This window comes from Macrotis lagotis, chromosome 2 (assembly GCF_037893015.1).
Source record: "Macrotis lagotis isolate mMagLag1 chromosome 2, bilby.v1.9.chrom.fasta, whole genome shotgun sequence".
Taxonomy (NCBI): Eukaryota; Metazoa; Chordata; class Mammalia; order Peramelemorphia; family Peramelidae; genus Macrotis; species Macrotis lagotis.
The window spans coordinates 85,764,869-85,775,503 of record NC_133659.1 but is presented as its reverse complement, the minus strand read 5'-3'; the positions used below and the strand labels follow the sequence as shown (position 1 = coordinate 85,775,503).

At 34.6% G+C, this 10,635-nt stretch overlaps 1 pseudogene; it reads right to left on the bottom strand.

The window, feature by feature from the left end:
* Window positions 1-921: 921 nt before the first annotated feature.
* Window positions 922-10,635, bottom strand: part of LOC141511904 (peroxiredoxin-6 pseudogene) — a 91,234-nt pseudogene continuing 81,520 nt past the window's right edge.

Genomic DNA, 10,635 nt, shown 5'->3' with positions numbered 1-10,635 from the left:
TCATCCATTACTGTATTTCTTTTTTTGTTAGTTTCAAAAAGCTTTTATTGGTGGCTCCCTTAAAGGCAAAATATCAGAAAACAGAAAATTATCCACTGCAGAGACATCATTTTGTAATAAAGAAATAGTATCTTTATCCCTTTCTTTCCCAATAGTATACATACTTTCATCTTATTATGACAATTAAGAGCAGTTTTCCATGTCCAATACATGACTTGTTTAAAAAGGCACCCATTAATTATGACTGTCCACCAGTGCAGTTTCTTTCTCCATAGTCTCAACCACAGGCTGTAACATAATTAGAAAGCTCTTTTGCTCAATCTAGTAAAAATATTTGAACTGTATCCTGCTTTCCTCCTATCTGTTAGAAAGATAAGAATCTCCAAGTTTTTTCTAACTATGTTTAGAACACTCAACAATTGAGGGGAAAAAAAAAACCACTATCTGAAATAGTTAAATGATTAAAAATTGATGGTCATAAACTTAGGGAGGTGAAACTCAAAATCAGACAACCAGACATGTTAAACTGCCTCCTCCCTCAAGTAGATAATTAGAAAAAGAAATGATTTGTCTACTAGTCCAGATAAAGAAATTCTACTCCTGCAATGCTCCGAGGTAACCCCCTTCCTCAAATACCAATGATACTATGGTTGATGATGGAGCTTGCAACAGAGCTCACAGTTTTAAGTCCCAAACAGAGAAAGTCAGCAGAACGACAAGGGAGTTCAATGACCCAAGGGAAGTGCTGGTAAAGGCACAAGGAGAGGAATAACAGGTAATTTTTAGTGCCCTTTTCATTTAACAAGCCATATATTAGTAGAGCAGCCCAAAGACTCCTGACTTTCCATCACTCCAAGATGTTTAAATCAATTACTGTAGAAGACTTGATTGGCAGGCTGGCATCCCCTCTGGGAGAGATCTTCAAGGGAGCCCCAGCAGGTCCTGCTGGAGTAAGCTACGGATGAGGGGTGTACGTAGGTATTTCTTGCCTGAAGGGAGCTCCTTGGTGAAGACCCCTTCAGGAAATAGTTGTTTAGCCTCCTCTTCAGAGATAGTTGGAATAACCATTACACTATCTCCACATTTCCAGTCAACAGGAGTAGCAACCTTCTTGTATGCTGTCAATTGAAGGGAATCAACCACTCTGAGGATCTCATCAAAGTTCCTGCCAGTAGTTGCAGGGTAGAGGATAGATAGCTTCAACTTCTTATCTGGGCCAAAATAAATACCACTCGAGCTGTCACTGGCATGCCCCAAGCATCCCGCTCCTCTGGGTCTAACATGCCCAACTTGATGGCAAGGTCCGGTTTGTGATCATCAATGATGGGGAAAGGCAACTTCTCCAAGGGCTCATCACCAGTGTATGCATTGATATCCTTACTCCCCGCAAGATGGTCTTGGACAGAGTCAATAGAAAGAGCGATCATCTTAACATTCAGCTTGGCAAATTCTGGGGCCAGTTTGGCAGCTCGGCCCAGCTCTGTTGTGCACACCGGGGTGAAGTCCCGAGGGTGGGAGAAGAGAATGCCCCAGGAGTCCCCGAGGAAGTCGTGGAAGCGGATGCGGCCGGCGGTGGTGTCGGCCTTGACTTTGGGGGGCCTCCTCTCCTAGCAGCAGCCCTCCCCCTCCCCGAAGTGCGCGCTCGCGGGTGCCGACGGCAGAAAAACCATTACTGTATTTCTTAACCAGTACTACACAATTTTGATGACTGTCACTTTATAGTATATGGAGTAAAATGGAGCTAGGACACCTTCCTTTAAGTTTTTTTTTTCATCGGTTCCCTTGCTATTCTTTCCCTTTTGTTGCTGCAGATGAATTTTGTTTCTATTTTTTCAAGCTTTGTAAAATAATTATTTGGTAGTTTGATTGGTGTGGCACTAAATAAGAAATTCAATTTGGGTACAATTGCCATTTTTATTATATTAGCTCAGCCTAAGCACGAGCACCTGACATTTTCCCAATTATTTAGAACTGACTTTATTTGGGTGAAAGGGCTTTATAATTACATTCATACAGTTTCTGGGTTTGTCTTGGGAGGTAGATTTCCAAGTACTGATTTTTACAGTTCCTTTAAATGGAATTTTTCTTTCTATCTCTTGCTCTTGGTTTTTGTTGTTCATATATAGAAATGCTGATGAGTTATGTGGGTTTATTTAATATCCTCATAATTTGCTGAATTTGTTAATTGTTTCAAACAGATTGTTAGATGATTTTCTCAGGTTCTCTAGGTATGCCATTATATTATTTGCAAAGAGTGATAGTTTTGCTTCCTCATTGCCAGTTCTTATTGCTTCAATTTATTTTTCTTCACTTATTTCTATAGCTGGCATTTCTAAAAATATATTGAATAGTAATGGTGATATTGGGCATCCTTGTTTCACCCCTGATCTTATTGGAAATGATCCTAGTTTATACCCATTACATATTATAGTTGATGATACTATTTACTATTTTAAGGAAAACTTCATTTATTCCTAAACTTTACAGTGGTTTTTAGTAGGAAAGTAGGCTGTATTTTATTAAAGAATTTTTCACTATATGTTAAGATAATCAAATGATTTCTATTGGTTTTGTTAATGATATGTTCAATTTTGTTGATTGCTTTCCTAATATTGAACCATACCTGCCTTCTTGGACATAAATTCTTCCTGACCATGTTTGATTATCCTTGTAATAACTTGAGATAATTTCACTGCTAAAGTTTTATTTAAAGTTTTTGCAATAAAATTTATTAAGGAGATTGATCTTTAATTTTCTTTGTCTGTTTTGGTTCTTCCTGGTTTAGGTCTCAGCATCATGTTGTTGTCATAAAAATAATTTGACAGAACTTCCATTTTTAACTGGTTTATATAGATTAGTAATTAATTATTCCTTAAATGTTTGGTAGAATTCACTTATGAAACCCTCTGGCCTTGGACACTTTTTCTTAGGGAACTTATTGATAGTTATTTCAATTTCTTTTTTGGGAATAGGGTTATTTAAGTATGTTATTTCCTCTTCTGTTAATCTGGGGCAGTTTGTATTTTTATAAATGTTCATCCATTTCACTCAGGTTATATTTTTTAAAAATTTACTTGTTTATTTTTATCCATATGTATGTACATATTTCCAAGTTACAAAATTTCCCTCCACCTTCCTTTCCCACCCCTCTCCTCTCAACAGGGAACAGTCAGGTTAGCATTTTGCATACATATTTTGTTAAACATATTTACAAATTAATAATTTTTGGCATGAAGAATTAGGATTAAGGGAAAGAGATACATAAGAAATAATTTTAAAAATTAGTTTATCAGATTCAGACGTGTTATTTTTCAGTGTGTTTCATTTTGTTTTGTTTTTCTTTCTTTATTTGGGAATAACCAGTCAAATACAGTTATCCTAGCTCTCTGGACTTCCAAGAGGAGGTGCTTCCATCAAGGTTGTTCAATTCATTATGTTGTTGTTGATGTGTATATTGTTCCCTTGGTTCTACTCCCTTCTCAAGTTATCAAAATTCTTGGCGCACAATTCAGCAAAACAGCGCTGAATTATTTGTTTAATTTCTTCCTCATTTGTCCACCCTCATTATTTTTGATTATGGCAATTTGGTTATCTTCTTTCTTTTTTGAATCGGTTTAAAAAATTTATCTATTTAATTAGCTTTATCATAAAATTAATTTTTAGTTTTATTTATTAGATTAATAGTTTTATTGCTTTCAATTTCATTTATCTCTTCCTTATATTTCAGAATTTCTAATTTGGTATTTAATTGGGGATCTTTAATTTGTTCTTTTTCTAGCTTTTTTTTATTTATAAGCTCAATTCATTGATCTCTTTTTTATTTCCTTCATATAATTATTTAGATATATAAAGTTTCCCCTCAAAACTGCCTTATCTTCATCCCATGAATTTTGGTATGATGTCTCATTATATCAAATGTCTCATTTTTTATATAATTATTGATTATTTCTAAGATTTATTATTTGATCCAATTAGTTTTTCCATCTCTTTCCATGACCCTTTATTACATGTAACTTTTATTACATCATGGACTGAGGAGTATGCATTTATTATTTCAGTAATTTCGTATTTGATTATAAGGTTTTTATGCCCTAGTTCATGATCAGTTTTGGTATAGGTGCCATAACTTGCTGAGAAAAAAAAGGTATATACTATTCTATCCTCATTACATTTTCTTCAGTGGTTCATCATATTTAAGGTTTCTAAGATTTCATTCACCTTCTTGTTTATTTTGTAGTTAGATTTATCTAGTTCTAAGAATGGGATGTTGAGGGTACCGTTATTAAAGTTTTACTGTCTTTGTTTCCTTGCATTTCACTCAGCTTGCCCTTTAAGAATTTGGATGTTATACCACTAGGTACATGCATGTTTAATAATGATTTAACATCATTTCCTATAATTCCTTTTATGATGATGTTGTTTCCTTCCTCATTCCTTTCAATGAGAATTATTTGGTTTTGATTTATCTGAGTTCAGGATCAATGACCTTTTTTTTTACTTCAATTGAAGCATATTATATTATCTTTTTCTTCCTTTACAATTTCCCTCTGTGCATTTCTCTGCTTCAGAACTGTTTTCTGTAAACTACATATGTGTATTTGTTTAGTGAATTCTCTGTTTAGTTCTGGTCTTTTGTCAAGGAATTTTGGAAGTCCTCTATTTTGTTGAACATCCATCTTTTCCCTGATAGTATATGCTGAATTTTGCAAGGTAATACATTCTTGGATGTATTTCCCCAAGTCCTTTGTCCCCAGATATATGGCATTCCAGTCCTCAAATACTTTAGTGATGCAGCTGATAAGTCTTGTATATGTCTGATTGTGTTTCCATTATATTTAAATTGTTTTGTCTTGATGCTTATAGAATTTTCTGTGTTATTTGAGACTTCTTGAATTTGGCAATAACAGTCCTTAGGATTTTTATCCAGGGGTCTCTTTCTGGAGGGATTCTTTGCATTTTTCAATAACTATATTGCCTTCTTGTTCTAGAAGATTTGCACAGTTTTCCCTAATAATTTCCTTCATGATGCTTTCCAGGCTCTTTTCTGATCTAGGCTTTATAGTAATCTGATTATTCATATATAATCTCTCATGTATCATTTGTTTTTCCTAAAAGTAATTTCATGCTTTCTTCAATGTTTTCAGCCTTTTCATTTTGTTTGATGGAATTTTGTAGTCTCATAGATTCATTGGTTTCTATTTGTTTAATTCTAATTTTTAGGGTTTTATTATCTTCAGTTAGCTTTAGTGCTTCCTCTTATAAATGGTGATTTTTACTTTTAACAAAGTTGATTTCTTTGGTCAATTTTTCATAATTTTTCTGCATGATTCATTTCTTTTTTTTCCATTTTTCTTCTTCCTCTGTTCTTTGGTTTTTAAATTATTTTGTAAGCTCTTCAATGAACTTTTGGATTTGAGTCCAATTCAGTAAATCTTTTGAGACTTTCCCTGAGAGTAATTTTTCACTGATTTCTTCTTCCAACATGTGAAAGTAGTTTTATCTTTATCTTCAAAGTATTTTGCTATAGGGATCCTCCCATTGACTTGCTATCTAGTTGCTGGGACTTACGCTATCTAGCTGTGGAGTCTTGGACTATATTGTGGTATAAAGATTTCTACCTTTTACTACTCTTCATTCTTGCTTGGTTTTATTTCCCCTTTTCCCCAAAGTGAAAGACCTTCATGGATGATCCTGCATGATGTCTACTGTTGAAAGTTTTTTTTTTTTGTATCTTCTATTTTTCTTGGTGGAATCTGTAACTTTAATGTCTGTGCAGAGGATTCATTTATCTTGGATAGTGAAAAGCTGCAGCAACATGTTAGCTTCACACTTCCATCTTGACTCTGTCCCAGAAGTCTGATTCTGGTTGACTTTAATGCTAGCCTGGGCTCAGATTACCAGACATGACAGGGAAACCATGGGACAAATGGAGTTGGAAACAGCACTGGTGATCTACTAGGGAAGACACATGCATCTTATGATCTTCTCATCACAAACAACATCTTCCATTTACCTAAACATAATAAAACTTCCTGGATACATTCTTGTAGCAAATATTGGCATTTATTGTACCATGTAATTACAAGGAAAAGACACAGGTTGCAGGGGTGACAAAGCCAATGTGTGGTACATAGTGCTGGACTGATCTCAGACTCATCCTCTCTAAATTAAATATTCACATATAACCAAAGTGGCAGTGCCAAGGTAAACTGACTACAAGAAAAAATGTGAAGACATTAGAATGTCTCTCTGAGCAGGAAAGATTTGTTTATTTTTAACTTATATTTATTTAAGACAATTGGATTAAGTGACTTCCCCAAGGTCACAGAGCTAGACAATTATTGTGTCTGATGTTGAATTTGAACTCATGTCCTCCTGACTTCAAGACCAGTGCTCTATCCACTCTGCCATCTAGCTTCCCCTATGAAAATAGATTGTTGTTAACTTGCAGGGAAAACTGGATCAACACATAGTTGACAAGAGTGGAGCAGAAAAATGAGTTGTTAGCTTTCAGTGATCTAGGTTATAGTACTGCATGTATTCATATGGGCCAGAACACTCAGAAAAATTAGATTTAGTTTGATAAAAATGATGGGAAAATACAGAAACTCTTAAATGAAACGTGAAAACTTGACAGGATTTACTAGCAGGATAGTTCATCCATTTCTAAGAAGACAGCATTTAATTCTATCAAAAGTAAAGCACAAGTGAAGGTTAGAGAGATGCAGGACTCTTATCTCAGTAAGATGGCAGATGAAATTCAGTTTTAAGATGGTCTGAAGGCTATTTATGGTACATCTCAACTACTCAGTGTGAATGGATCCACATTTATTAATGATAGCGGCATGTTCCTAGAGAGATGGACTGAGAACTCCCGTCCTGTTCTAACAAACCATCACTAATCAATGCAGAAGCCATTAACCACTTACATCAAGTTGAAGTCAATCAGTCCCTAGCTGAAGTGCCAAAAGAAGAAGAGATTTAGAATGTTATTAGTCTCCTTTCAGATGGCAAACACCTATTGCTCATATTATTCCAGCTGAGATCCACAAGGTGGGAGTTCATTGCTCATCCAAAAATTGGTTGAAATTTTCCAGGTTATATGACATGAAGAAGTTATTCCTCATGAATTCAAGGATCCCTCCATTGTCCATCTCTATAAAGGTAAAGAGAATATATTGTGCCATGACAATCACAGGGTTGTTTCTCTTTCAGTAAATGCTGCTAAGATTCTTATCAGAGTCATTCTAAATAAATTTATCCTTCACCTGGAAGATGGTCACCTCCCTGGGAGCCAGTGTGGCTTTAGAAAGGATCGAGGAATAGTCAATATGGTGTTTGCTGTCTGACAACTCCAGGAAAAATTTCAGGAACAGAACAGAAATCTGCATACAACATTTGTAGATCTGAACAAGGCTTTTAATACCATCAGTCATGAAGGTTTATGGAAAATTATGTCAAAATTTGTTTGTCTGGAAAATTTCATTATTATTGTATGACAATTTCATGATGGCATACTTGTCCAGGTTCTGAATAGTGAAAGATGCTATCAAGATTTCCAAGTCTCCAATGGTGTGCATCAAATATGCTTTTAAGCATGATGTGTTCAACCATTTTATCACACATATTCATTGAGGATGAACATGGACTCAAGGTCAGCCATTGTTGCCAAATTTTTCAACTTGAAATGACTATATGCCAAGAGCAAAGTAGAGAGAATGCTGGTGCAAGATCTTCTGTTTGGAAATGATTGTGTGCACAATGCAGCCTCTGAAGTTGAGATGCAATAAAGAATAGATTGATTCTCTGTTGCTTTTGCTCATTTTGGTCTATCAAATAATAGAAAAAATATAGAGATACTCCATCACCCTGAACCATACTATCCATATGTGGAACCATCAATAACAGTAAATGGAGAAGTTGGACAAGTTCACTTAGCTTTGCAGTGTTCTTTCCAGAGACATACACATTGACAATGAGGCTGACGTACACACTTTCAAGGAAAACTCAGTATTTGGGACTCTCTGAAAGGAAGTGTCAGAGATGAAAGGTATTAGATTAACAAATTGAAAGTCTGAAGAGTCATTGTGCTGACCTCACCATGTCAGAAAACTGATTCACTTACATTTAAATAGTTTTAGGAAGTTTTGCTCATTACTAGTATTTCAACATTTCTACAGATAGTGCTGGTCATGTTATTAAACTGCCAGAAGTATGCTTTATTAAAAGATGATTCAATGGGGAACTCACCCAGGGCAAGTACTTACAAGGGGAGCAGAAGAAGTGATTCTGGGAAAGCCTGAAATTCTCTCATAAGAACCTTGGGTTTGATTGTGTAGAAAGGGAGCAACTGGCATAGGATCAGCATGGTGTGCCTTCATCAGTGAAGGTGTTGTGCTCTATGAGAAGGGCAGAATTGAAGCAACTCAAAGGAAATGTGATATATGTAAATTTGGAATATCCTCACCTGGGGGTTCACATGGACTATTTTTGCTCAACACGTGGTAAAGCATTCCAAGCTCATATTGAACTGATCATTCACAGTCAGAAACACTGTAATTAATCTCAGTCGTAGGGTTGTCATTCTGATTTTCTTCAATAACAAAGGAAAGAAAAAAGATCCACCTTGTATTTGTAACTTTTCATATGGCTTCCTTGCCTTGCTTTTTCCTAGTATAATCTTTTTCATATCATAATTGTTTTAGATATATCTTGTTATCCACAACCTCTTTTTATCTCCTTTTATCTGCCCTGATATAATTACCATTCTCAAGGGTTAATTGATCTTTTGATTGATTAATTGATTGTTTTATAAACACTGTTGCCTCATAGTTACTACATCCACTGAGCCTCTATCCAAATACACTCCCCTCAACTCTCCCATTAGAAAATTCTCAAGAGCCAAAAACTTCACTAAATTACAATTAATTTATGCTGGTGCCTTTTCCCAAGTCCCCTCAAAAATATAATCCTAAGGAGCTAAACTATAACATGAATCAAAATTCTTTGGACAACTGATCAAAAAGAGATTACAGAAATGGCAAACCCATTGTTTATTCCTCAGTTGTAGGTCACTGTTACAGTATAGAAAGGAGTACTTGAAGTAACCATGAAGCAATTATGTTGCCTGGTTAAGAACTAGGAGTTATATCAGGACTTGGCATGGGAAAATTATTGGACAACAGGAGAGTTATCATCACAAGGGAACAGAGGCCTTTCCTGTCTAAGGACAAGAATTTAGACCAGAATAGCACTGATCACATTTATCCCTTAAATACAACATCTTGGTAACACTGAGAATATATATATAGACCCCATACCTAGTTATGAAAACCATATTGTGAAAAACCTGAAGATTAAGACAGTGTTCTCCCACCTCCACTATCCTTTAGAATTTCACAGAACCTTACCCTAGCATAAAATTCAAAACTAAGAAATTATCTAGGAAAAAATGAACTCCCAAAACCCCAAAATGGTGATTATGGTAACAGAGAAGTTCAAGATGCAAAATCAGAAAACAATAACCTAAATTACAACCAAAGTCTCAAAGAAAAAAAAAAAAAACAAGAACAAAAAGCAAGAAGAATATTGCAGAAATTGGATCCAAGTCTAAGAAGAATTTTTAGAAAAATTAAGGGAAAATCATAAATAGGAGTAGAAAAATAATGTTAAATAAGCATGGTAGAGAAAAAAAGTAAAGAAATGAATGCAGTGCAGCAAAATTAGGGGAAAATAGCAACTTGGTAAATAATGCAAAAATAAAAATACTGAGGGAATGAACTTCTTGAAAAGTAGAATTAGTCAAAATTAGGAAAAAAAGAAGAGGCACAAAAACCTTAAAGAACAATTCCTGAACAAATAATAGAATTGAACAAAGGGTACTCATTAATCCCTATAACATAAAGAAACAATAAAATCAAGTGAAAAATGAAAAAAAATAGAAGAAAATAAAAATATGTTATTTCAAGAATCAACTAACCTGGGAATTAGAATTAGAACAGCATGTTTAAGAATTGTTTTACTAATTAAAATCAAAAAAGAAAAAAAAGTAAAAAGAACCTAGACTTAATAATTCAAGAAATTATTTAAGAAAAGTTATCTAGATATTTTAGGGCACAATAGAAATCAATAGAATTCACTGATTACTTCTTGAGAATCATTTCAAAATGAAAACAGTCAGAGTTTCCATGTTAAAGAGAAATTATTCAAGTAACCAGAAAAAAAATAACAAATATGTATCATGCTCCATAGCTCTGATGTGGGTCTGGCATTTAATTGAGAGCCAGGTTGAAAAGAGATGCCCAATAAATACTTAGATGTCAATAAAACACCAATGCTTAAGGTTGTGAAAGCATCCTTCTTAACTTTATTCTTGAATATTCAGACTTTTATAACAAAACTTATCTCAGACATGACAGGTCAGATGAAGCCCCACTGCATAGGTTCCTGAGTCAAATTTATGATATTTATACTTTAACGTTTGTAAACTTCCTTATCAGAGAGCTTCTGAAAGACCTCTTGCACCACAGATGTCTTAGGTCAGGGTTCACTGGTGAGCCAACAAATTCATTTAATGAGCAAGAATACATGCATATCTCTGATGACCAAGGTCACCAAAAATATTCATAAATATCT